Source organism: Globicephala melas, chromosome 7 (genome assembly GCF_963455315.2).
Source record: "Globicephala melas chromosome 7, mGloMel1.2, whole genome shotgun sequence".
NCBI classification, from domain to species: domain Eukaryota; kingdom Metazoa; phylum Chordata; class Mammalia; order Artiodactyla; family Delphinidae; genus Globicephala; species Globicephala melas.
The window spans coordinates 2,979,965-3,002,184 of NC_083320.1; the positions used below are offsets into that span (position 1 = coordinate 2,979,965).

General features: G+C 53.3%; 1 protein-coding gene across 2 annotated transcripts in view; it reads right to left on the reverse strand.

The window, feature by feature from the left end:
* Positions 1–22,220, reverse strand: part of RAMP1 (receptor activity modifying protein 1) — a 48,098-nt gene that overhangs the window by 8,913 nt on the left and 16,965 nt on the right. The gene's annotated exons all lie outside the window — the stretch shown is intronic.

The following is a 22,220-nucleotide window of genomic DNA, read 5'->3' on the forward strand; positions in this document are numbered from 1 at the left end:
CACTTCGATCTGTCAAAGGAAAATAACATATAATCATTTCAATACACGTTGAGAAGGCATTTGATAAAACTGAACATTCGTTTCTGATTTTAAAAGACCCCAACCTTGTAAAGCACCAAGAAGTTCTTCTTAATGTGATAAAAAAAAATCTCTCTCAAGCCAGTAGCAAACACCACATTTGCTACTGAGGCATTTTCATCACTGTCAGGAATCCATTTAGTTAATTTGTAGGTGGCCAGGTCTGTCTTCTCCCTTGTGGTTTCCACCTTTGGCGTCAGGGCTCCCACCCAAGGCTTCATAGTCACCACAGAGCCCTTCCAAGGCGGGGAGGGGCTGCCCGCGCATCGGGCTACTTCCTCTGGCGACAGAAAGCCACAGAGGGGCCTGGCCTATGCTAGGCTTGGAGCGAGCCTGCCCGCCAGCTCATCTCTGCAAAGGGCCTCTGACCACAGACAGGAGGGCCGAGTGGCCTTCAGGGTGGGTAACCAAGCCCACGTGGGGTACTTCTCCCACAACCCACGGTGGGCGCACGGGAGCTGCCCGGAGGCAGTGCAGGACAGGGCATCTTTTGTTTTTCTTGACGCTGCAGGGAGCATATAAGGAAGTCCTGTTAATGGTTTGATTCAAAACATTTCACTTCCAACCCTGGTGTCATCTGGGAACGCGTGCTGGGCCGGCAGGACCCAAGCCGGCGGTGCACCTGGAGCCCGCCCGCACCTCTGGGACTTGCAGTGGGGGTCGGTCTGTACAACGAAGGCCTTCCTAAACCAGGCAGATCAGAGAGGTCCCATCAAGCTGGGAGAGTCCAACGAGACCAAGTGACAGGAGTTGTCATGCATTTCCGCCGGCCCAGGGCTGACCTACAGGACACCTCGCCAGGAACGTTTTGAAATCAGTGTGAGCACAGCGTGCAAACTCACACTTGCAGAGGAATGTTTCCAAGGTTCTGACTACGTTGTAGCACAGGGACTCCTGGCATCTGGGCCACCCCGTTCTCCCTGGGAGCACTGGGAATTGCCAGGAATGACAGCACTGGTGAGCCCGCGCTAGGAGGTGTCCACTAAGACTCTCGGATCAGTAAATGAACAGAACAACGCTACAGGCTTCATACAAAGCCTGCTGGACGGCGGAGGTGAATCCCATCTCCCATCTTCGTGACCAGCTCCCTGGCTAACCTGTACCACCCCGACTGCGGGCATTTGCTGAGCGAGGTGGACGGACGCCATCCTCTCGGAAAATGAACGATACGAATAAAGCGGAGAATAAAGAACCTTGGAGGGGTTTTCCAAGGCAAGAAGAGGAAGACAAATGGAAATGGGCTGGTTTTTTCTCCGCTGGGTAGGAGACAACAATCCCTCCGGAAACACTCCCAGCCCATCTGGAGGTACCGTCAGCGGAACAATGGTGGAAGCAAGGTGGTCGGGGAAGACGGTGGGACCCCACTGTTGAACAAGCTCTCTTTGGCCCCATCCTCGCCATGTCCCCTCCCACCCCGGGCCTTTGGCTTCACCCCTTCTGTCTTTCGCTCTCTCAGTCTCTCTTCTCCTGGCCTGGAGCCAGCCTGGCTGTCCCACCCCTGAGACGTTCCACCAAGGAAAATGTGTCAGTGGAGTTTGGGAGATGCTGCACAGACAGGTTCCCCCCCCCCCCCCACAGTACAGACAGGCCCTGAGGGGCTTCGGGAACCCAGTCCTCGATTCCCCTAGAACCGAGTCCTTCTCCACCTGCTCCCCCAGGACCCCCCACCCTGCGGACACGGAGGAGTGCGAGCCTGTCTCCTCTCTCACGGTCTTCTTTCTGGCTGCTTCTCAGGGCTCACTTAGGAACGACCTGCTCCCTGACCCTCAGGCCGGAAGGGATTTCACGCCTCCTCTTCCGGAGGGGTGTGGTTCTCCCAGCCCTGCTTCTACAGCAGGGAGGCGGGAGAGTCCTCTCGCTGCTGCTCCGGTCCTCCCACCCCCGCCTGCCGACATCCCGTTCTCCAACCTCCAACCCAGTACTTTGGGGATACACCTCCTGAACGCCACCTCTGCGCCCCGCGGCTCCCCTCCCCGTATCTCGCCCATCCCTCTGCTCGTGCTGCAGCTGCCCACTTACTGTCCGTCCTCCCTGGACTGAGACCTCAGGGAGGGCAGAGCTCAGCTCCCTGCTGTACTCCGGGCCCCCGGACAGGCGCACCGTAAGGCTCAGTGCACGATGGTCAACGGATGCTGTGTCTGCAACTCCAGGAGCCGCTCGGAGCCCTTGTTCCCCGAGCCTGGGCTGGGAGGGAGGGGGTGTTGGGGGTCACCGCCCCTTCCAGCCTGGGCTGCCCTGGGGCCCCAATGTGGGCAGAGGAGCCCTGGGGGCATCTGGGGTTCTTGCCTGGATATGGGGTCTGCCGTGGGGAGTCCAAGGCCCCCAGTACACACACCTCTCAGAAGCACAGGCTGCAGCCCCTACGTTCAGAGCTGTCAGTTCCCATGGCAGCCACACAACCGGGCCCTCGGACTCCGGGGAAGGAGCGGGCGAATGCCCTGAGCAGATTCTTCAGCTCGGCATCCAGACCGGCAGGCCAGGCCACCTGGAAGCAGTGAGGGCAGTCACGTGGGGGCTGGGCTGTGGGAGGGGCCGTGTGGGGCCCTGTGTGGAGTGGGAAGGGTGCCCCCTCCTCCAGGCAGTGCACGTGGCTTGGGTAGAGGAGCGCAAGCTAGATTTCAGCTTCTACCTCGGCTAGCTGCCCCGTGAAGCTGCTGTACGTCCTTGGGCAAGAGACTCAGGGTCTCTGAGCTGTGGACTCTCCATCCGGGCAGACAGCCCAGGGCTGAGATGGAGGCCAGGGAACCAATGCACGTGGGAGTAGTCCCCACTCCCCGACCCCCGTGGGGAGAAGCGCCCAACCAAGGCAACTGCTGTCAACTGAGGACGCCAGTGCTTTCCTATGTTTCTGGAAGATTTCAACAGAGTTTGGTGGATAACCCAGAGCTCTGCCACCGCACGGGGCAGCTCGTGACCCAGCCCTGGTGTCCTGAGCTTGGCCCCGGTCAGGCCACGGCACCTGTTCCCTCTCCAGGGTCTGCAGACAGAGCATCAGCTCCTTGCTGGCCCCCAGGCTTCCTCAGCCGGGCCCAGCCTGCGAGACGCGCCCACGGGGCAGGAGCAGGAAGGCCTAGAGGGGGCGAAGGGGCTGCTGGGCACCGGGCTGGGAGATCAGGTTCTAGGGACCCAAGGCTGCAGAGACCGAGCGAGGCAGGTACCTGGACGGGGCGGGTGGTGCTCACCCTTCCGCGTCTCCAGACGCCCTACTGCAGTTGTGGGGCTGGTCGGACATCCACAAGGGGTTCTGGTCTCCTGCTGGGAGCACGTGCACGCTGGGCCCTGGGACAGGCCAGGCCCAGTTCTCATGCCCCGGGCGATAGATGACCCGTAACTAAGAGGGAGCTGTGGGCATGCAGAATGCGGACCCGCTCAGACTGGGCTATGCAGCCCACAGACCCCCCGCAGCCGGCCGTGACCCCCGATGGCAACACGCCGCACCCCCGTGACAGCGGAAGGCCTGGCCCGCTGCCGTCCAGAGGACAGGACACACTACGGCTATTTACGTGGAGACCCCTCACAGCTGCTCCCCCACTTACAGACCGGGGAGCTGGGGAGGGGCCCGAGCGACGGGCCCCAGGTGGCAGCGAGGTGGTGGCCCCGGGGCCCGCGTCGGCTCTGCGTGGCTCCGCCACGTAGGCCGCTGTCCCCTGCTCCCCGCTGAAGCCCCTCCTGGGGAGGGGCACCCTGGCCTCTCGGCCTCCTCCCCTGCGCCTGTTCTGTGGGCCCTGCTCCGGGCAGGAAGGAATCTGGGCACCTCTGCTCAGGCCGGCAGGAAGCGAGAGGTCTCTAAATCCATCCCCGGCTCCGCATGCAGCTCGCCTGGGCACCAGGCTCTCCACGGGTGGCGGGGCACGATGCCTCCTCGGAGAACAGGCCGCCGCGGGAACCAGGCTCCAGGCTCATGGAGACAAAGCCACAGTTTTGAAATTCAGTGGGTGTCCTCCGAGGCCTGGCAGGTGGGGCGAGACTGGGCCCGCAGTGATCCCGCCCTGGGCTCTGAGAACGCTGGGGGCTATGCCCACCGTGGGCCCAGCCGCACGTGACCCGCTCTGACTCGCTGCAACCCTGGGACCTCCTGGGACCCCTGCGCTCTGACTCGCTGCAACCCTGGGACCTCCTGGGACCCCTGGGCGGACACCCGGGTCTAGCAAGGTGAAGCCACCGGCCGGCCGCACCCGGGCCTGCCAGGACCTCAGGGCTCCCGCGCCCCCACCCCCCCCGCCCGGGACAGGGGTGAACACACGTGTCCGGGCGCATTAGGCAGGACAGCCGGGCGCTATATTTGGATACTAACACCCCGGGGACATTATCCTTGTGAAACAACGCTGGCGGCTGGAGGGTAGGGCTTCCCCCTCCAGTCCCCACTCAGCCCTGCCCCCAGGGCCCTGTGGAGCACTGCTCTCTGCCCGCCCTGCCCAAGAGGCCCTTTGTCTCCCTGATGCACTGGATTCTCCTGAGGGAGCTTCCCAAAGCCTTGAAGGACCGACCCACATATCCCACTAGCTTGCTGCCTCTGTCAAGGTGGCCCCCTTCCCTCTGTGCCCCTCCTGCCCCACCCCCCACCCCCTTGTTCAGAGCTCAGGGCAACACTGAGTGTCGGGGAAGGGCCGTGGAACATTCCACACCACGGAACATCGACCAGTGGTGGACTCAGTACTGAGCCTCGGTGCTTCCCCCTTTAAAATGGAAACAGTGGTCCTGGGCTCACAGCAAGGGGGTGTGAGTCCCCCCTCCCCGCCCCAGTAGGAGGCAGTCATGAGGCTAAGAAGCCCCCACTGAGGTGCCCACCACACCCCGCACACGGGTACCTGGCCATCCCTGACCTCACAGCTGTGGAGGAGCCTCTGTCTCTGAAGGAAAGCCCCCTGAGGGCAGGCACCGTTTGTCTCCCAGTCCAGCCCCGAGTGGGCACTGCAGGTGGGGGAAGGAAGGGAGCGTGGCCTCTCCTAACTCGATGGGGCCACTGAGACCTGCCAGCAGGTGGGACATTCACGCGGAACTCCGCATGGGCCTGGCATGGGACACGCTGTCAGGAAACGTGAAACGGCCCGCCTGTCTGGTCAGGCGTGCAGACGCCAGGCTGGCGGGAGGGGAACACAAAGAAATGCCCCACCCTGGGCTGCTTCCAGGAAAGCATGCAGGGTAGCATCAGCGGTCACGCTGGCACGGCACGGCAGCCTGCATCCCCCAGGGTCCCATGAAGATGACCTCCGGGCAGGGTGGCACTATCCCAGGCCAGGTCACTGCGCCACCAGGACAGGGGACAGTGGCCGTGGCTTCTCTGTACCCCGACAGCTTCTTGCCCTATCCTCGCCCTGGGCAGAAGGCCATGCCGGCTGGCAGGGTGACCCCTCACCAGGCTCCTGCAGGGCGGCCTTGACACCCAGTGGGGGGTTGCAGCTGGGGGCCATCCCTTCCTACTGCTGGGGTTCACCCCCAGGGAGCGTGAGGGGCTCCCCAGCAGCCAGGGTGCTGGGAGGAGGTGTGTCCAGGTCCCGAAGCCTAAACCCACAGGGCTGTGGCTCCAGGAAAGGGAGTCTGCTCCCTGCGGCCCCTGCTGCTGCCCAGTGGAGAAGAAACATAACCAAGTAGGGTAGGAGCAGGCCACCCCTGGCCCCCCGGCCTGGCGACACTCTGTCCCACCTCCCCAGGAACACGTGCCCGTGCAGGAGGGCAAGCCACTGTCACCCCCAGCGAGGGCAAAGCTCCCAGTCATCCTCAGGGGCTTCTTCGTGACCCCAAATCACCCTGGGACACAAGCTTGGACCAGAGGCAGCCCCAGCGCACCGGGAGGATGAAGACACATGGAAGTAAGTGTCACGGGGACCCTGCAGACCACGCTGGCTTCTGGGAGGAGGTCTCAAAACTCCCCCACCTGCTCTGGGACCAAGTGGAGAGGGGGTGTCAGGCATTGGTGCTGCCCATCGACTCATGGCCCCAGTGGTCCTGGCTGCCAGGGTATGAGGACATGTGTCTTGAGAGCTGCCCCCAGGCAGCCCTGACTCAGTCACGAGGGCTCCAGGCACACGTCCTGTGTGCCTGCCCTACGCCTCTGCCATCTCTTCCTGGTCCCATAATTCTAGCAACCCATGAGCAACCACGCCCGAAAAAAGGAGTTCATATTTAAAAGACAAACCAAAATCTCTTCTGCCTCCTCTGATAACATAATGAAAACCCAGAGACGATGGGACAACAGCTACGTGAACTTCAGAAAGCAAGGCTGTTCATCGTAGGTTTATTATCCTGTCAAGCTGCCACTCGAGTTACAAAGCCAGCGAAAAGCTCCTTGGAAATTTCTGAGGTCTGAGAAAGTACTAATTACATGGCTTATTTCTAGGGTCTACTTCAAATAGTTGCGTGAATTGAAAAGAGGCATGTGAAAGGGAATGATGATGTTAAAAATAATGACATGTTTGAGTTAACAGTCTATTTGCACAGATAAGTAACCAAGAGCCCTGTCAGATCAACAGTTATTACTGATAAAATTCAGAACAACAAAGAGTACAAAAAAAAACGAAATAGAGGCAGAGAGAAAGAAGTAGGGTTTAGAACATTAGCTGACATCAATGAGGAGAGGCAGAGAGGAAGAGATAGGTAGATAGACAGATAGATGGACTGCAGGATGGATAGATAGACAGGTAGGTAGGTAGACAGAGGTAGATAGATAGGATAGGTAGGTAGGTAGATGGATACAGATAAGTAGATAGAGGGATAGAGGGGTAGATAGATAAGTAGATAAATGGATAGATACATAGATAGATAGAATAGGTAGGTATGTAGGTAGATGGATACAGATAAGTAGATAGAGGGATAGATGGATAGAGGGGTAGATAGATAAGTAGATAGCTGGATAGATAGATAGATGGACAGATTGACAGACAGATATGGAGGAAGCCAAAACCCCAGAGACTCCTGCTCTTTCATCAAGTAGAAGCCAAAGTATGTCGTTTGATAACGTAAGCAAATCAGTACAGGAATAAGCACATCTGTGTTTCACATTTCATGGCCGGTTGAGTGAAAAAATAGCTTTGCCAATATTTCCACCTCCTTTAAAAGGTAAAAGAAAATACATCATGTTTCAACGATAGGGAGAAGAGGAAAGAAATCAGCAACCAAAAGTGGAGTGCCTGAAAATAGAACAGAAAGGACAAATATGATGTAACCTTCTTTGCTTCAAGGCTTGTCACTCTCCAGATGGAACAAATAAAAGCCAGCAATAAGCTGCCTGCAAGCGAGACGATAAAGACGGAATCAGACGGACGCCCGAGAAGAGCTACCGGTAAACTCCAAGCAGCTGAAACACTAGGGTTTTGATGTCAATATGAACCCAAAGATCATTAAAGCGAAAAGTATTAAGTATGATGAGGAGACATATAATGATGTTTCATGGTTGGTAACGGCCACATGATAACATGGAATCTCAATGTTATAAAAACAGAGCAAAATATAGACATAAGACCCGCTAGAAAAATAGAAACAATAACAATATGATTAGAATGGAAGAACTGAATCATCGTCAAGCACACAAAAAATTCAGAAACACACAAAGGGCTGGATAACACAACAACGCAGAATTCATGATTGTTTTGGTGGGAGTTAAACAGAATGAACAGAACATGCTTCATTTTTGAGTATTCATGGTATGTTCAGAGAAAGGTCATCATATACCAGATCTCAAAGAAAACCTCAATAAAAATACAAGAGCAGAAATGATTTGAGCTATGTTCTCTCACTACATCAAGAAGAGATTAAGAACCAAATAGAAATAAAACATATGATAATTAAAACACACTTGCCTAGAAATAGAGACACAGATGCAGAGAACAAATGTATGGACACCAAGGGGGGAAAGTGGTGGGGGGGTGGTGGTGGGATGAATTGGGAGATTGGGATTGACATGTATACACTAATATGTATAAAATAGATGACTAATAAGAACGTGCTGTATAAAAAATAAATAAAATAAAATTCAAAAAATAAAAGAAAGAAAATACACTTGCCTAAAGAAAAAGCTGTAAACAAAACGAAAAGACAGCCCTCACAATGGGAGAAAATATTTCCAAACGAAGGGACCAACAAGGGTTTAATCTCTATACAAAGAGCTCATTCAGCTCAATATCAAAAAAACCCAAACAACCCAATCAAAAAATGGGCAGAAGATCTAAACAGACATTTCTCCTAAGAAGACACACAGATGGCCAAAAAGCACATGAAAAGATGCTCAACATCACTAATTATTAGAGAAATGCAAATCAAAACTGCAATGAGGTATCACATCACACAGGTCAGAATGGCCATCATCAAAAAATCTACAAACAATAAATGCTGGAGAGGGTGTGGAGAAAAGGGAACCCTCCTGCACTGTTGGAGGGAATGTAAATTGATACAACCATTATGGAGAACAGCACGGAGGTTCCTTAAAAAACTAAATATAGACTTACCATGTAATCCAGCAATCCCACTCCTGGGCTTATATCTGGAAAAATTATAATTTGAAAAGATACATGCACCCCAGTGTTCACTGCAGCACTTTATACAATAGCCAAGACATGGAAGCAACCTAAATGTCCATCGACAGAAGAGTGGATAAAGAAGATGTGGTATATATATGCAATGCAACATTACTCAGCCATAAAAAAGAATGAAATGATGCCATTTGCAGCAACATGGATGGACCTAGAGATTGTCACACTGAGTGAAGTAAGTCAGACAGACAAATATCATATGATACTGCTTATATGTGGAATCTAAAAAATGACACAAATGAACTTATTTACAAAACAGAAATAGAGTCACAGATGTAGAAAACAAACTTATGGTTACCAGAAGGGAAAGAGGGGGGAGGGATAAACTGGGAGATTGGGATTGACATTTACACACTACTATATATAAAATGGATAATTAATAAGGACCTACTGTACAGCACAGGGAACTCTACTCAATACTCTGTAATGACCTATATGGGAAAAGGATCTAAAAAAGAGTGGATACATGTATATGTATAACTGATTCACTTTGCTGTACACCTGAAACTAACACAACATTGTAAATCAGCTATAATCCAATAAAAAATTTTTATAAAAAGAAAAGAAAAAGCTGTCTGAAGAAGAAAATACCTGTCTATTAAGAAAAAAGGATGGAAAAACGGACATAAAATCTACAGAAAGTGAGGAAGGAGGTCCTTAGGAAGAATCATCAGGTTTAAATGCCTTTATTATGTTTAAAAAAGTGAGAAAAAATGACGAACTAAGCATCTAAATGATATCTTAGGAAAGAAGTACATATTTTTTAAAAGAGGTGAGAGTGAATGCTGAGTTAATGCCAAAAATTTAAAAGAGCCATTGTTACGTAAAGCCTAGCCTATTCTGTAAAGACTATAAAAATGGGCACAATTAATGAGGAAGTGGGCCTCCTGATTTCCCTTTGATGATTGAGGTGGCATCCACCCAAAGGAAAAAAGGGGGAGAGAAACACGAAGATAAAACAAAACTTGGATATAGAGGATAGTAAACATTTAAAGGGATACTACGCATCCTTGTGTTTTAGTGAGAAATCTGGAGGATACGGCCCAAATAAATATAGCTGAAATACAAATAGGAAATAAGAAACAGCCAAAATTCATCAATAGTGGAGGAAGAAACTGGAGAAAGGAATTCCCCAAACCACCCAGCGCTGATGGCTTCGATGATGAGTTCATTCAAACTTCCGAGGGAACATCAGTTATTTCCTACCCTTGACCCCAATCGTCAGCTAAACACATATATTCCATTAGGCCAATAGGAGTCTGATCCTAAAACCCGATTAAGGAAACTCGAACAGAGGGAAATCAGGAACTGTCAATCAAGAAAATGCCATTATGGGACTTCCCCGAGGTCCAGTGGTTAGGACTTGGCGCTTCCATTGCAGGGACGCGCCGGTTCCATCCCTGGTCGGGGAACTGAGATCCCGCGTGCCGCACTGTGCAGCCAAAAAAATAAAGAAAAAGAAAAAGCTGTTATACTATTTTCACTGGGGAGAAAACAGAGGCCCACAGAGAGTGTAAGCAGTGAAAGAATCAGCAGGATTCGTGCCCAGGTGGTCCTATCGGAGCTCCACACTTCTTCTTTCCCCACACTTGTTTTTTCTACTGATTGCTAAAAGACAGCACCCAAAGGTAACAAGTGGTCAATCCAACTAGGCCAGCTGCCAATCCTCAGGATGCTTGGGCGGGGGGCGGGGGGGGGGGGGGCTGCAGGGATCCCCATGGGAAGGACTCTTGCAAACAGGTGACGCTTCCTGAGTTGACTGATTGATACTGGCCGGCTCAATTAAGATCTCAATAGGACTTTTAATGGAATTTGGCAAAATGGTTCTCCAGTTGTTTCAGCAAAATAGGTGGAAAATATATCAAAGAGAGCACAACACAATGTGAAATATAACAAAAATGAACACACTCGTCTCGGAGGACCTCTCCTAAATTGTAGAAAATATCATAAAGCCATGATAATTTAAGTGGTGGAATATGCCCCCAAAACATAGGTTAAAATTAACTGAAATAGACTCTAATGTGTACAAGAAGGTATTAAATGTGTTAAACTAAGAAGAACTGAACGACTGAGGTAGGAAAAACTGTTTAACAAATTATGTTAGGATAATCGAGATAGGAAGGATATAAATTTTAATTCATGGCTTAATGTAACTACCCACTGTGTTAAGAAGATAAACATTATTTCACAATACAGAACAACTGAATAGAAAGAGAACGTAAAATGTATGGCCACGTGACTCGACTGAATTTGTGGAACAGATAGGACCCCGCCCAAATCACAGAGCTCTGGGGAGAGAGCGGGGGCACACGCTTAACTGAATAACTAACTGAAACATAGAAAATTAACATCACCAGAATAAACACAAATGGAACATGAAGCTATTTAGAACAAAATGACAGAGAGCTAATCTCTACCATAGTCAAGAGTTTGTAAAAGCAAATTAAAAATACCCCCAGCGGGGCTTCCCTGGTGGCGCAGTGGTTGAGAGTCCGCCTGCCGATGCAGGGGACATGGGTTCGTGCCCCGGTCCGGGAAGATCCCACATGCCGCGGAGAGGCTGGGCCCGTGAGTCATGGCCGCTGAGCCTGCGCGTCCGGAGCCTGGGCTCCGCAACGGGAGAGGCCACAACAGTGAGAGGCCTGCGTACTGCCAAAAAAAAAGAAAAAAAAAAATACCCCCAATGACTCAAGTATAAATAGCAAAGGTTAAGGTCAGATAATCTGTGTTTGAGAAAAAGCAAATTGCAAACAACTGAGGGAGAACAGCTCAATCCTCCTAGGGGCCAAAGATGGGCAAATTGAAACCAAAAGGAAATCTCATTTAAACGTGCAAAAATAGTCTCTACAAACTCAATACTCAGGAACCTATATGGAAATACATATTTTCCCATATGTTGCTGGTAATGTAAATTAGTGAAATTCTTTAAAAGGGCGACTGGGCCAAACCTATCAAGAACCACAGAATGTTCATGGCATGTGTTGTAGCAAGCCCACATGCAAGAATTCTTAAAGAAATTAGTCAAAAAGGAAGTAAGGCTCGGCGTACAAAAGTTCTTATAGCAGCATCATTTATAATATCAAAACCCTGGAAATGGCTCAACACAAGTAGGACTGGAAATATCAGGACATGTTAATTTGGCCTTCCTGCCATCGACCTAGGCTGCCTCCCCTGCCCTGGCAGTGAGGGTCAACTCACCTCCCTGCTACCCCAAAGGAGCGTGTTTTGAACAAAGTGTGGTCTCCATTTCTAAGACAAGGCGCTGAAGAAGAGGGATCTCAGACCTAAGGCCTGTCCCGAGCATGTCCTGCAGGGCCCCCTGCGCACACGTGTCCAGGGCTTAAGTCCTGTACGACGCTTGGGGAGAAAGGTGACCTCCAAAGATGCCTGGGGCGTGGCTGCTGTGCCGCGCCTCGGCTCCCGGACCCCTCCCACAGAAGACTCTGAGTGTGCTGGGGACAGGGGACCGCCACCTGGGTGACTGACGAGCGGATGGGTCCCGGGAGACCCTGTCACCGGGCTTGGGGCGGGGGCCCTGGTGGGCAGGGGGAGCGCTGGGGTAAAGACAGCATTACGAAGCGACGTCTGCTAGGATCCCCCCGCCCAGCCTCCCCTGCCCACCAGAGCACACCCCATCCTCGTCTCCCATCACGAGCCCGCCCTGCCCCCTTCCGTGTGTGCGCAGCTCCCCTGACAGAGAAGCCCCATCTGCCTGGACGGTCCTGGGTTTCCCGGGCTGGGGGGAAGGGGGTGCCGCAGTGTATCCTGTGGGAGGTGGGGATGAACGCGCAGAGCAGGGAGGCCCCGTCAGCGGATGGGTTCCATCTGCCTGTCCCTCCGCTCAGGCCAGGATCTGCTGAGTGTCATCTCCTTATGACCTTATATGTTCTGACACTGGCCTGATTTGATACCCAAGCTGTGGAGATTGTGAAACAGGGCGGTTAATGGTTTGATGGAAAAAGACGTCACAGCAGGCCGGGTGCCAGGGCCCAGCGGTCAGTTGGCCTCGCATCTGGGGACATGCGTTCGTCCCCTCCCAGGGGAGCAGTGGAGAAGAAGGGAAGCTGAGGTCGACGGGGCAGCCCCAGGCGTGGACGGTGAGGGCCGGGCCCTCCTCCCCAGCTTCGGGCTCCTCGGTTGTGGGCCCGCAGGCGCATCGTCTGGGAGCTTCCTGAGACCCTCCTGCCGCTCACCCCCATCTCCAGGAGCCCAGCTCGGGGTGCTCGAAGCCCCAGACGGCGCCTGCCTGCCTTCTCCAGCATGCCTCGCCCCTGACATCGGTCCCATCGTCCCAGCCCTGGATCCGTCCCCCAGGCCAGCTGCGGCTGAGCTCCCTGGCCAGGGCGGAGGGGCCTGGCAGGCCTCCTGAGAGCCTCCGGCCCGCCAGCAACAGACAGGCCCGTGTTGGCGCCGCAGGGTCTCAGGGCGCACAGCGCACTCCTCCCCCGTGAGCTGGCATTCCCGAAGGCTCTGTCGCGATGCCATCTGGGTGCAGGCTTCAGGAAGCCGCCTTGGAGAGCGCGGGGCAAAGGGCGCCCCTTTCTTCTGCCCGCCCAGCAAGCCTGAGCACGTGCTGCCTCCTTGTCACAGCTGGGGCCTGACGCACCCGGGGTGGCTGCGGGGAGCCCGGGGTCTCCCGCCCCACGGCCCACAGGCAGCAGCAGGTAGCGGCGTCTCCACACACCCGAAGAGCCAGCGGGAGGTGAAATGAAGCAGCAAAGGGCCGGGGAGAGCTGGGGAGGCCCGCGGCCCCGTCCTCAGCCGCCTGCATGACCTCGCCCCCCGCTTCTGGAAAGCCGTGTCTCCACCTCTTCCCCGAGGGCAGGAGCCCCTGCTGAGGCCGGGCCAGGGGACGGGACCGAGGCCTGAGCAGAGCCGGCTTGGCTTCTCAGGGTGAGCTGGGGGGTGTTCCTGGCACGGTCCCTCCCCGAAGGCCCCCAGAGGTCCAAGATCGGCCGCCAGCTGTCCGCACTCCTGGGCTTGAGGGGGCGGCTGTGCTGCGGGACACCTGGAGGGTCCCCGGCACGCAGGTGGGCAGAGGGTGTGGGAGGGGCGTCTGTGCCAGGTCGTCCCGACGAGCATGTGGCCCGAGCACGGGTGAGTATCAGGGCAGATCCTTGACGAGGGCCCGGGGCCCAGATCCGAACGCTCCCGGCTGTGAGGGGTGCGCAGGTGGGCCAGCCTCCAGGCCAGGCGTCCTGCAGGGCTCCGGTGAGAGGCTTGCCCAGCACCCTGGGCGTGGGCCTCCCTGAGCCCCGGGCGGATGGGCCGAGCACAGCAGGAACCCCAGGAGGGTGACGGCCGCTGCCCCAGAGAGACCTCCGTGGTTAAGGAAGATGCCCGCTCTCAGTTCCCATTGGGATCAAAACCAAAGCAGCTGTTCCAACGCTGCCGTTGAGCCGGAAGAACTTCCTGACTTGACCCTTTTCACGGGACACACAAAGAAGGCCCTTTGTTCCAACAGCAGGCCGGGGATCACGGCAGGCCCAGGAAAGACCCCGCGGTGGGTCAGCGCACCAGGCCTAAACCAACAGGCGCCTGGAACTGGGGGGCTAGGCCTGCAGCCCACGGCTGCAGGAGCAGGTCTGCAAGCCCTCTGCGCTGCTCTGGGTCCTTCACTTAACTCACTGGGCTGTTCCTCCACTCGCAGGCCAGAGACCCAGACTCATCGCTGGGCCGCGGCTCGCGCCAGGCTGGAGGACTCTCATGGCCCAGCATGGGGCCAGCGTGGCAGGGAGGGGTTCCCGGGAGCAGGCTACGGGGACCCGGGTCCCTTGGACCCCGAAGCTGACATGCGCTGAGGCGGACACAGGGTTTACAGACCTGGATGCTTTGGGGCAGAGAGACTGGGATGAAGGTGAAGTTGGGCTCTCTGATGACCAGCCTCGGAAGGCGGTGCCCCGTGCCCCTGGGCCACCTCTGATCTCCTTGGATACTTCCCCAGCCCAGGTGACACCTTAAAGCCTGAAGCTGGGCAGGAAGTGGGGGAGCAGGGCTGCCCCCTGGTCTCCTAAATCCACCCGGCATCTCTTGTCTGGGGGGGAAAATCGATATGCAGTCACTTTAAAACCAGCCCTTCCCTGGTTGAGTTCTGCACGTTCCAGATTCCTCTCCCTCCCCAAACAACACCAACAGGAAGGTCTCTGGAAATGAGAGTTTCTGATGACACATTTCCCCAAGTCCTCTATAGCTTCCCCAATTAGATTACGTTCCCAGTTAATATGTTAAATTATGTTAAATTTCCGTTAGTGAACCAGGGCTGTACTTTAACGAGCTGACCTCTGGGACATGGTGGACTTGGCCTGGCGCACAGTGGGGAGCCTGCCCTGCTGGGCTCACTGGCCCTACAGGGACCCAGAGTGGGGATGGGTCAGACACCTGCGGAATCTGAGGCCCCCCCAAAGCATCCTCACACGGAAGGACTCAGGAGTAACCCCCGAGCCATTCTCACGACGGAGGAGCCAGGGGTCCCGGTCCAGGGCTGCTGGAGAGAGGGGCCTGCATTGGCTCAAACACAGAATCTCGCTGCGCAGCTCTGGTCGCAGGGTGAGCTCTAACTGTTGCAAACCTTGAAACGCAAAAACGAAGCAGGCCCACATGCCAGGGCAGGTCACTCAAGAATGTCCACTGTCCTCTTGTTAGAACAAGTCATCAGCCCTCTGCTCTCCCTCGAGAAATTCCTATCCGTGAGCAGCGGTGCACAGCACTGTGAGAGCCGGCCAGCAGGGGCAGAGGCCCCGACGTAGCCATGGCGGGCTTTATCCCCAGGTGTTCTGGAGTGTGCGTTCTATGCAAGACTGTCTGGCTCGCGTTCGTCTGTGTCACTTAGTGCGAAGGTGATCTCCTCTGACTTGCAGCTGTTTTGAACTGGAGTCTTTTCTGATTTCGGGAGAGCCCAGAAGGTTCCCTCTGACAGAGCAGAGCCGCACTGACGTCAGGGGGCAGGCACCAGGAGGCTCTGGCCCTAGCTGCGCTTGCTCTAGGGGCTTCCCACCCTCAGCTGCAGCCTGGCCCTGAACCCCAGACCCCAACAACGGCCCAGTACTGCTTGCTGGGCTGTGGCCTTTGCCTCACCCACAGGCCTTCGCTGCACTTGGCTTGGACAGGCGTCCTTCCCAACACCCGTGCCCTTTGCCAGACGCCCACCTGGCTTGTGGCCCTCCGGCTCCAGGAGAACCCCCTGAGCCACCGCCGCTGTCTGGCTCTCTGCCTGCTGGTCCCCACCTTGGGTCCCTGCTCTCCCGCTGGTCACTGCGCTCTGGTTGTGGTGATGGCCCTCCTGCTTACATCCTCACGACGCCTAGCCTTCTCTCTGGGTCCCTCTTCCGTTCTCCTTCCACCCAATCCTTTGGACAAGTTTGTCCACCCCCAAGACCCCCCAGACCTCCACTGTTCCAGGAGACCCTGGAAAGTCTGCCCTTGGCTCGAGCACCAGGCTTGGTATTGAAGCCGAGCAGGACCCTGTGGGGCTCCAGGGCACGGATGCCTTTCCATGTCCCCTGTTCTTGTTTGTAGGGACAAGACTCCAGCCTCCATAACCTTCCCTGAGTTCTAAGGCGCAGATTCAAACAGTTGCTAATCAGGGAAGGGAGGGGATGCAGAGACAAGGGAGGAGCGGCCAGGAAGCAGTAGAGCAGCCTTGGGCCAGGGTCCTGGTCCCTCCTCAAGGGACACATATAACAATGTATTTGAGATCTTTACAGAACTATAACCCCCAACAAATGGAAGATGTTGGCATTCTTCATTCCAGAGAACATCACAGTTTGATAACCTCATCAAGGGACCACCTGAGGCCAGATTAAAGGAACCAGAGCAGCTCATTAGGAGGAGAGCACCTGAGACCAGAAAGGAGGGCAGCCTCGCAAGCACCCTGATCCTTATCAGCTACTGCACCCCTGATCCTTGGCTATAAAACCCCTCACCAGATCCTCCCGGGCTGGGACACGCAGTATTTCAGGGCACAAGCCCGCTGTGTCCCCCTCTGCCTGGCAAAGCAATAAAGCTATTCTACTTCACCCAAAACTCTGTCTCCGAGATTCTATTTGGCACCTGTGCACAGAGGCCAAGCTTTCGGCATCATTATCCAATGCAAATGAACTTCACCAGGCCCACTGGATGTTGGCGGGGGGCAGAGATGGCCACTGGAGGCCAGCATCCACCTCCCGGGGAGCCACGCTTATACAGAGAGCAGCCCCACACTGCCCCCTGAGGTTCAGGAAGCGGCCACCTAGTGCCCTTGGGGAGTGTCAAGAGCTGGGACTTTGACTCAAAGAGACCTTCCTTACTAGCTGTGACCCTGGGCAGATACAGTGGGAATTACAACAGTTCTGCCTCTTCCTGAGTCGCTGCCTACTTAACTGAGATAGTGAATGTTCAGGGCTTAGCATGATGCCCAGCTCACAGTAGGTGCTCAGTAAATGCGAGCTATAATAATAAACTCTTTTCTTGGACGGAGGGAACTGACAGCTAAGTAAGTGTTCAGTAGGCAGTGAGCACCCACTGATGGTTCTGGAGGAGAAATTAATGCTGTCGATGCAACATGGGGAAGGCTTGAAAAGGGACCATTTATAAAAGTATGAGCAAAATGCACAGGGAAACTTAGTAAAGGGCGAAGTGGCGTCTCCAATCACTGGGGGCAAAGATGGGTTCATGAATAAACAGGACAACGGGCAGCTCATCTGGAAGAAGACAAAATCTGCTTCATAGTTCACACCGCAAACCACAATTAACTGCAGGTAGACCAGGGGTTTAGATGTCGCCACTGAAACCAGACGCGAGCTCGAGAAGAAAACATGGCTGGATTCCTCTTGAATCTTGGTATAGGGAAAGGCTTTCCAACTATGACTCAGATCCAGAGGCGATAAAAGATCAACTCTCACGTGACTACTTAAAAAAAAAATTACGTGGCCCCAAAAATGCTGAAAACAAGTCGAAAGACAACTAACAAACTAGGAGAAAATATCTAACATGTATCACACACAAAGGGCTACTCTCTGTTCTGACTTACAAAGAACTCTCGAAAAAGGACCAGAAATGGTCTTGACAGAAAATGGGAAAAGACATGAACAAACAACTTGATTTGAGGATGGCCGTTAAACGTAGGAAAGATGTTCAGATTCACTTGTAACTGGAGACTGCAAATTAACACTCCACTCAGACACCAGTTCTCATTCATCCAACGGGGAACGTTCAACGTCTGATGACAGTCTGCTGGCGAGGCTTGGGGAAACGGGCCCTCCACTGCTGGCGGGGTGCAAACCGCCGCACCCTCAGGAGAGCCATGGGCAGTACTTAATAAAACCATGTGTGCCCTTACCGTTGACCTGAAGATACAGCTCCAACAACATGAAAATGCATCTGCACAAGGTCATTCACTTCAACGCTATCTGAAATTGGAGACTACTGGGAAAACCTAAAAGCCTCTTCACAGGAAAGCGATGGAAACACTGTGCATGGTGGAGTATATTATCCAGCTGTAAAAATGAATGGGAACATTCTCTGTGCACTGATAAGGACTGATGTCCAGGATATACTTCTCAGTGAAAAAAGAAAACCCCAAGTGCAAAAAGAATATCTATAGTGTAGTATAAGAATAGCTATAGTATAGTATAGTATATTTATAGTATAGTATGAGAATATCTATAGTATCTTATCGTACAGTATGGTATAAAGATATCTATAGTATAGTATAAGAATATCTATATTATGGTATAGTACAGCATAAGAGTATTGATAGCATAGTGTAGTATAAGAATATCTATAGTAAAAGACTATCTAGAGTATAGTACAGTACAGCATAGTAGAAGACAATCTATGGAATAGTATAGGATAGGAATAGCTGTAGTACAGTATATAGTATATCAGGTTGGCCAAAAGGTTCTTTCGGTTTTTCTTCTGTAAGATGGCTCTAGTAGCACTTAGTTGTCTTTAACGTCATTGGAAACAACTGTGTTAGATTGTATGTGACAGCTGTCATATCAGCGTGCATTTAAAAAAAGCCGTCAAATTGGTGAATTTTTGTGTAGCCATTTTAATATCGAAGATGGAAGAAAACAGCAACATTTTCGGCAAAAAAGGTAAAAATGCGACTGAAATGCACAAAAAGATTTGTGCAGTGTATGGAGAAGGTGCTGTGACTGATTGAACGTGTCAAAAGTGGTCTGCGAAGTTTCGTTCTGGAGATTTCTCACCGGACAATGCTTCACGGTCGGGTAGACCAACTGAAGTTGATAGCGATCAAATTGAAACATTCGTTGAGAACAATCAGCGTTATACCACGCTGGAGACAGCCGACACACTCGAAATATACAAATCAAGCGCTGAAAATCACCTGCACCAGCTTGGTTATGTTCATCGCTTTGATGTTTGGGTTCCACATAAGTTAAGCGAAAAAGACCTTCTTGACCGTATTTCCGCATGCGATTCTCTGCTTAAATGTAACGAAAACGTTGTTTTTAAAACAAATTGTGATGGGCGATGAAAAGTGGATACCATACAATAACGTGGAACGGAAGAGATCGTGGGGCAAGCGAAATGAACCACCACCAACCACACCAAAGGCCGGTCTTCATCCAAAGAAGGTGATGTTGTGTATATGGTGGAATTGGAAGGGAGTCCGCTATTATGAGCTCCTTCTGGAAAACCAAACGATTAATTCCAACAAGTACTGCTCCCAATTAGACCAACTGGACACAGTACTCACGAAAAGCATCCGGAATTAGTCAACAGAAAACGCATAATCTTCCAGCAGGATAACACAAGACCGCATGTTTCTTTGATGACCAGGCAAAAGCTGTTCCAGCTTGGCTGGGAAGTTCTACTTCATCCAGCATATTCACCACACGTCGCACCTTCAGATTTCCATTTATTTCAGTCTTTACAAAATTCTCTTAATGGAAAAAATGTCAATTCCCTGGAAGACTGTAAAAGGCACCTGGAACAGTTCTTTGTCCAAAAAGATAAAAAGTTTTGGGAAGACGGAATTATGAAGTTGCCTGAAAAATGGCAGAAGGTAGTGGAACAAAAGGGTGAATACGTTGTTCAATACAGTTCTTGGTGAAAATGAAAAATGTGGCTTTTATTTTTACTTAAAAACTGAAGGCACTTTTTGGCCAACCCAATACTTCATGTAAGAAAGAAGAGGATATAAGGAAAAAAATATGTCCACCTGCCCATTTGTACAAAGGAATACAAGGGGGAAAAACCGGAAGCTAATGAGACTGGCACCCACAGGGAGTGGGTGGGAATGGGGTGAAAAGGATGGAGAAATGCGGTGGGGGGAAATGACACTTCTCGGAAGCTACCATTGAGGACAGCTCTGACTCAGAGCCCCAGCGTGATGGGCAGTTCTCTGCCTCAACCTGCCCAAGCTTTAGTTCCCAGTTACTCAACCAAACACCAACCCAGGTGTTGCTGGGGCAGTTCTGCGATGTGGTTCACCTCTACAACTGGTTGGCTTTAAGTAGAGAGATGCTCCCTGATCATGTGGGTGGGCTTCAGCCTCCAGTTGAAAGGCCTTAAGAGCAAGTTAAGAAACTCTGCCTCAAGGCTGCAGCCTTGGCCCCGCCCAAGCGTCTCCAGCCTCAGCCTGCTCCGCAGATTTGAACTTGACACACCCATGATCGTAAGCCAGTTCCTTGAAATAAGTATCGTTATATATAGCTTTTCCCTACCCCAAGGTTAAAGGGGGGCTCTCCCGCGTTATTTTTCTTCTTGTGCTTGGGTGGTCTCACTGGTCACATCTGAATCCCTGGTAGGAACATATGTGTATGTTTATCTTGGCTTTTGAGCCTCATTCTTTAATCAAAGGAACCGGGGCTCCTCGGAAATATGGCTGATTCCAGGGCTGGGGCAGAAAATGCACAAAACGAGCCTGGAGAATCTCATGGTGCCAGAAAGTAAGGAACGGCCCCCAAAGGATGCGGGGTGCGGGGGGGATGTCAAGAGAACACAAAAGCCAATTTGAAGGTGCTGCAACTGCCAAAGCTGGGACAATTTAAGGACCCTTGTGATGGTGCTGGACCCACCCAGATAATCCACATAATCACCCCATCTCAGGGGCACGTGGTCAGCAGCCTTAGTTCCATCTGCAACTTACCTCCCCGTCACCGTGTACTGTAACATATTCCCAGGTCCCAGGATTAGGATGTGGTCACCTCTAGGGGCTGTTATTCTGCTGACCACAGACCCCGGGGCTGGCTGGCCCCAGCCGATTTGCCGAGATGCTCTCAGGATGAGGACTTCTGCTTCTTCCTCCCACAATTATCTTGATTTTCTTTTTAAATAAAGACATTTCCTAGCAACCTCACCTCCACCCCCGGCTTCTATTTTCAGCTGTATCACCACACGGCTCAGCTCGGATGATGGCAAACTCTGGGGCCCGGGTGATAATGACTCCTGTCTGCACTCTAAGCGGAGTCGGAAACCGTCTGCGGTGGCTTCGTTTCCAGTAACACGTCACCACTGCTTCGTTCAGAACGTCACTTGCCAATTGAGTTACCTCTTCTGCGAGGCCACCTGTTTGGAATCTGTCTACACAAATCACTTGCCCAGAGCTGGGGTCGGGGGCGGGGGCATGTTGTTCCCCAGGGACCCTCGTGGTGTTTTCTCTGCGTCATAATAATGTGCACTCTTTAATTTAAACACGAATCACTCAGCGGAGGCAGAAAGCCAATTAGCCTCAAGAACAGGCTCTGCTGATTTTTAACATCCTGCCCCCCACCACCCCGGCCCCGCTTTGATTTCTAACCCCGCCCCCCTTTGATTTCTAACTCATGACTGATTTCTCAGCTCAGAAAAGGAGACCCTGAAGTCTGGGAAGAGGCAGCGGAGAAGGAGGAGGGTGAGGAAACCCCACCTGGCCCGGCGCCCGCTCGGCCTCTGCTCAGACCCTGGAGGGCCGTGCGGGTTCCATGTTAATTGCAGGGGCAGGAAGCCAGCACCCCCGCGCCCAGCTCCTGTGTGTCCTGCGCTCTGCTGTAAACCAAGGTGCAGGTCTTTGTACAGAGGACATCGGAGCCCAGGTTGGAAAGCCACAGACACTCTGCGGACCCTGCTCGCCTGGTAGGTCGGCCGCCCGCCTGTGATCTCGGCATCTGGGGGGTATTTCTCTTTGCCTTTCCTCGCCCACTGGAGCCCTCTGATGCTCCCGGGCCCTGAACGCTGAAGCAGAAACACAACCTGGGATAGCGCCTGCAGACACACCAAGTTATGACCTTTGCTCCAGAAGACGGAGGGGACGGGGCCTGGGCAGGGAGAGACGCCGACCCCGCTGAGCGGCCGAGGGGCCAGGGATGAGCCCTGTGGGGCAGGAAGAAGGACGTCTTGGCAGAAGGACTGAGTCAGGAAGGGGAAGGGGCTCAGCTCGAGCTGGGCCGCCCATGGTTCCAGGAAGCTCCGAGGCCCGAGCAGGCAGGAAGGACAGCCCTGGCCGGACCACGGGGATGGAGGGAAGCTGCGGGGACAGCCCTGCACTCGGGGGCTCCTGTCACAGGGACTCGGCCCGGCCGCTAGACCTTTGCTCCCGGCTCCCGGCCTCCCAGACCGGACAAGGACCAAACAGAACCCTCCGCCCGCCGCCTGCCACGCTGGCGCCCGCCACCCACCGTGACCCCAGGT